A 6498-nucleotide genomic window follows, 5' to 3' on the forward strand; every position below is an offset into this window, starting at 1 on the left:
AAACTTAGAACGCAAGAAATGTAAATTGCAGAATCTTAAAGTGCAAGAAATGTAAATGGCTTGAATTGTAAAGGGAATTGGGAATTGGATTTCCAGAAATTAAACAAGGAAAAGTAATATGCAATAAACAGAAAAGTAGAAGATGACTTGAATTGAACCGGATCTTAAACGGAAATGTAAATGAACTTGAAAAGCTTTTAAATAGAGAATTTAAAATGCAAACTCCAGATCTCAGGACCCAAGAGACTAGATAACCGAGTCTAGATCTCAATGCCTTCCTAGATCCAAATGTAGAATTCAATTGCAAGAAATAGAGAAAAGTAAATAGCAGAATGAGTAGAAGAAGAGACAATGAATAGAAATTTAAATTCAATTATGCAGTAAAGAAAACAGAGAGATCTCAGGATGAGATTGAAACAGAATTCCTTCAATTCTCCAACCCAAGATCCAAGACAAATGTAATTAAAATTGAAAACGAGAAAACTAAGAGGAAGAGAATTCAATTCTCCTACTCCGAAACTCAGAAACTCCAAACAACTCAAAACCAAAAACTCTCCAAAAACTACTCAGCAAAAGTAAAAAGAAAAGCCCTCTAAAACTTAAATCCTAAGCTATTTATACACTTTCTTCAAATGGTCTTCAAGCCTTGAATTGGGCCTTTGAACTTGATGGAATTGGGTTGATAAAAGCCTCTGTTGATTGCTCTTGGAGTTGGAGAGAAACCCATTGTGAACCGGGCCAAGAATCATAAAAGCTTGAGTAAAAGTTTGAGGCAAACTTTTACTCAAACTTTTTATACCAGCTGCCCTCATTTGCTGCTACCAACGTTTGGGCTAAAGTTTGAGGTCAAACTTTAGGCCAAACGTTGGTCCCCTTGTATATATGTGTGGCGCCAACGTTTGCCAAAAAGCTTGAGGCAAACGTTGGCGCAAGCTTTTCTCCTCCAGGGTGTGCAAGTGTGGCACCAACGTTTGCCAAAAAGCTTGAGGCAAACGTTGGCGCAAGCTTTTCTCCTCCAGGGTGTTGGTTTTGTGATGCCAACGTTTGCCAGCCTCTCTCTTTGACACAATTCGACCACAAGCATTTACTAGGATAACAACTCTTTGAGTTCTTGTTTCTTTCTTCTTTTCTGCCTAGTAATTGATGCTCAGAGCCTTGGGCCATGTTCTTTTTTTGTTTTTGTATTTTCTTTATTTTCTTTTGTTTTGTTTGCTGCTTCTTGGATCAATAAATGTTTGAGAATCTCCACAACACTTCTTTGAACTCTATGTCCCGCCTATGAGCTCCCATGCAAGTTTTCATAAGACCTCAATGCATAATCACACAACCAGAACCACCACTTCTCCTAATCTTTTGCTTGCCTCAAAATTGTTTAATTTCTCAATTCCTCTTTTCAAAGAACTTTCATGTGATGCATTTTTGAAATATTGAGTGCAAACAAGTTTTGGAGAGAATAATGTTGTAAATGATCAAGCATCTTGCTTATTGAATTGCAGAAAAAAAAACTATACTAGGCAGAAGGATAGATAGGGGTATAATATCACTTTCAATCATAGCAGTGTTTGATGTAAAATAATCACTTAACAATACAACCTTTTGGAGTTTGCTTGCTTTCCTTCTTCTCATCATCATCATTGCTGGCCTTCACATTCCTCTTTTGTCTCCTTGATTGATGATGCTTAATCTCTCCAAAAGCTTGTATGATGCTCTGCAGTGGTATTGAAAGTTGCTTGTTCCCCAAGCACTTGCAAAGTGGTTAGCATGCATGATTTATTTATGGGCCTTTGAACTTACTTTGGTGTGGGAACACCAAACTTAGTACCTTGCCAATGGTTTTTATGCATCAAATTAACCATGTGTGAAACTCTTTTTCTTTTTCAGAAGCAGTAAAACTGAAAACAGCAGAATAGTTAACTAGTTTGTCTAAATGCTTGAAGCTAGCATTATGCAGAAGGTGAGAATATGTTATATGATGGAATTTTGGTGGAAAACCAAACTTAGAATCCTTCATCCTCCTTTAGATTGTTTTGGTGTGCAACACCAAACTTAGCTTCTTGCAATATAGATAAAACTAATTAACCTTTTTATTGAAATAGATATGAAAAGATGGTTACCTCCGGTTGGGTTGCCTCCCAACAAGCGCTCTTTTATTGTCACTAGCTTGACATCTTGCTCTTTGATTATGGAGGCTGGAAATCATAATGCCTCAGTTTTTCTCCTCTTGCTGTAGGATTCCTTTCCTCCATGACCTGCACAATCACAAACAATCCAAATGAAAATTGGATAATCTCATGCCAGAATGTAGTCAGAGGATTAGTTGACACAATGTGTCAAACAGTTAATAGGCTTTGAGAGAAAATCAGAAGAAAATTGCTTTTGTTGTACAGAACAACAAGAAATAGACACAGAACCAGAAAAGCAATGTACTCTACTGAGAGAGCAAAGTTAGTGTTAGTTTAGGAAAAAATTCAAACAGTTAGTGGGTTAGTCAAAATTAGAGAAAAATAAAGAAAAAGTGCTTGATCTAGATCACCACCTCACTTAATCATTGTCAATCTATTTCAATCCCCGGCAACGGCGCCAAAAACTTGATGGGAAAATTTGTGGAAAAATGAATTTCCAAAACACCCAAAACTCACCGGCAAGTGCACCGGGTCGCATCAAGTAATAAAACTCACGGGAGTGAGGTCGATCCCACAGGGATTGAATGATTGAGCAATTTTGGTTTAGTGGTTGATTTAGTCAAGCGAATCAAGAGTTGATTTGAGTGGTTTGTATTCGACAGAAGCTAAATTGCATGAAATTAAAAGGGAGAGGGACAATTGCAGTAAATTAAAGAGCAGAGAAGGTAAATGTGTTGAATCTTAAAGAGCAAGAAATTAAATGGCAGAAACTTAGAACGCAAGAAATGTAAATTGCAGAATCTTAAAGTGCAAGAAATGTAAATGGCTTGAATTGTAAAGGGAATTGGGAAGTGGATTTGCAGAATTTAAACAAGGAAAAGTAAATTGCATTAATCAGACAAGTAGAAGGTGACTTGAATTGAACCGGATCTAAAACGGAGATGTAAATGAACTTGAAAAGCTTTAAACAGAGAATTTAAAATGCAAACTCCAAATCTTAAGACCCAAGAGACTAGATAACCGAGTCTAGATCTCAATGCCTTCCTAGATCCAAATGTAGAATTCAATTACAAGAAATAGAGAAAAGTAAATAGCAGAATGAGTAGAAGAAGAGACAATGAATAGAAATTTAAATTCAATTATGCAGTAAAGAAAACAGAGAGATCTCAGGATGAGATTGAAACAGAATTCCTTCAATTCTCCAACCCAAGATCCAAGACAAATGTAATTGAAATTGAAAACGAGAAAACTAAGAGGAAGAGAATTCAATTCTCCTACTCCGAAACTCAGAAACTCCAAACAACTCAAAACCAAAAACTCTCCAAAAACTACTCAGCAAAAGTAAAAAGAAAAGCCCTCTAAAACTTAAATCCTAAGCTATTTATACACTTTCTTCAAATGGTCTTCAAGCCTTGAATTGGACCTTTGAACTTGATGGAATTGGGTTGATAAAAGCCTCTGTTGATTGCTCTTGGAGTTGGAGAGAAACCCATTGTGAACCGGGCCAAGAATCATAAAAGCTTGAATAAAAGTTTGAGGCAAACTTTTACTCAAACTTTAGGCCAAACGTTGGTCCCCTTGTATATATGTGTGGCGCCAACGTTTGCCAAAATGCTTGAGGCAAACGTTGGTGCAAGCTTTTCTCTTCCAGGGTGTGCAAGTGTGGCGCCAACGTTTGCCAAAAAGCTTGAGGCAAACGTTGGCGCAAGCTTTTCTCCTCTAGGGTGTTGTTGGTTTTGTGATGCCAACGTTTGCCAAAAAGTTTGAGGCAAACGTTGGCTCAAGCTTTTTCCTCCAGGGTGTTTTCAACTCTTCCAAAAGTTTGAGCTAAAGTTTGAGGCAAACTTTGGCTCAAACTTTTTGTTCTCTCTTGCTCCTAGCCATTCCGTCTTTCTTCAACCTTCTTCAAAACTCTTTTCACCTATCATCAATCAATCAAAACAATCAAAGCTATGCCCCAAATCATGAGATTGTGTTTCTTTCATAATATATGACAATTATAGCACAAAATCTCATGAAAGTGCATTAATTCATCCATGGTTGATTGAATCAAAGGAAGCATGGAAATCTACCCAATTGGCTTGCTTATGGCTTAAGAAAGTGCATAAAATCGATTGAAAACAAAAGAAAAAGACTAGTGAAAATAGGCTAAGATGACTTGTCATCACATCAAGTAGAGAAACACAGAATATTTATATCTCTATATCAATTTGTATTTCTACATGGGTCCTTATACTGTATAGATGTAAATTTGTACAGATTTACAGAGATTCTATTTTAATCATGTTTTTTTTTTTACATGTGTCCATCTCTTGTCTTGTATGGCTCATGGCTTGGCTTTGAAGCTTGTAAATGAAATAAGCCTATCTATTTAAAAATTTGTATACGATTCACTTACAAATGCATTGAATTTTATACAAGTGTTTCAATAATTGATAGCATTGTTTATTTTATTTTGTTAATCCAAATAACCCAATAATTTTTTTCTCAGGATTTTATAATAATTTTGAACTCACATTTAAATATACATCTGACACTTTTTCTACAGGCATATTAATAAATTCAAAATTTATAATGTTAGAATAAATAAAATTATGATATAACATAATATTTATTATTGTAAATACTGATTTGATAAATTATAATCAAATTCAACAAGATTTTTTTTTTTACTTTTTCTTATATGCCTCCTCCTTATTGTTAACTTAAAGTTGTTTATATTGTGTCACAAAACTATTAAACTAATTTGATTAAACTTAATTATCAAACTAACTTGGTGTAATTATGTAACATTACCATATACTTGTTTTCCCAAAAAAATGTGATACTCACATTATCATCCATTACAAACATTTTTGTTGAAAATGACCAATGCAATTTTTTTAAGGGTCTTTAAGAATAACTAAAATTGAATAAATGGTCAAATTAGTCTCTATAAAAGATTATCCGTTTTTCAAATTAGTCCCTAAAATTTTTTTAATCAAATTCGTTCTTTAAAGATTTTAAATTAGTCATATTAATCTTTTCATCACTTTGTTTGTTGATGGTATCAAAATTTGTTAATGTAACATGTTAAGTGACATTTCAACATACATATGAGTCTTAATTAACTATTAACATGATTAATTTATGAAATTAGATCAAATCAATCCTAAATTAAGGAATTTCAATGCCTCAAGTCCTCTCCTCAATTAGGTTTTGATTTTATCTAAGTTCATAAACTAATCATGTTAATAGTCAATTAAGACTCCTAGATATATGTTGGGGTGTCACTTAATGTGTTACATTAACAAATTTTGACACTATCAACAAATAAAGTGATGGAAAGACTAATATGACTAATTTAAAATCTTTAAAGCACGAATTTGATTAAAAAAATCTTTCGAGAACCAATTTAAAGAATGAGTAATCTTTTAGAAACTAATTTGACCATTTATTTAATTAAAATTGTTAGATTTTATTTATTAGTTTAATTGTTTTAATTATATTTGTTATTAGTAGGACATATAATTATCACCATTAAATTTTACATGATAAATTGATAGAGGGACATAACGTGTCCACCGTTTACTATTATGGAGGACTAAATTGGTACTTTATTTTTTTTCAAGGGCTAATTAATCCGAAATTAAAAACTTCAAGGACCAAACTGTCACTTTACTCAACTTTTTACTATTTTATATTTTTTATTTATGTAGAACCGGTTCTACTAATTTATCTATTAAACCAATAAACTAATGAACTAATAAACTAATGAACCAATAACTTGATTGGTTCGATCACCAATTCGACTCTGAAAATTATGGCTTCGGCAACTCTTTCCTATCAATATTTTTTACCAATTAACTATTTGTAGAATAAAATTCATGTTATTTCATGATTTTTTAATTTTAATCGTATAGATTTTGAATTTATTAATATACTTATAGAAAAAAAGTGTAAAATGTATATTTAACAGTGAGACTAAAATTATTGTAAAATATTGAAATAAAAAAGTTTATTGAGTTATTTGAATTAACAGAATTAAATAAATACTGTAATTATTTTGAGAGACATGTATAAAAGCCAAATTTTAATATGTATTCATATTATAGTAAAGGTGAACAAGCTTCAAATATTAATAAATAGACTTCCTTCGTCTTTAGATTCTAAAGCCAAGCCAAGAGCCACCTTCCATTCACAAAAATAAATAGACACGTGTCAAAAGATGTATGAACAAAAAAAATCTCTTTAACTCTATACAAATTTATATCTGTATAGTATAACTGACCTTTCTACATAGTGCTCTACTGCTCCCCTCTATTTATATGCTTTCTTTAAATTTTTTTTTGAAATAAATTAAAAAAAAATCATCTTTATATTTTTCTGAATAATT

Source organism: Arachis ipaensis, chromosome B10 (assembly GCF_000816755.2).
Source record: "Arachis ipaensis cultivar K30076 chromosome B10, Araip1.1, whole genome shotgun sequence".
NCBI lineage: Eukaryota > Viridiplantae > Streptophyta > Magnoliopsida > Fabales > Fabaceae > Arachis > Arachis ipaensis.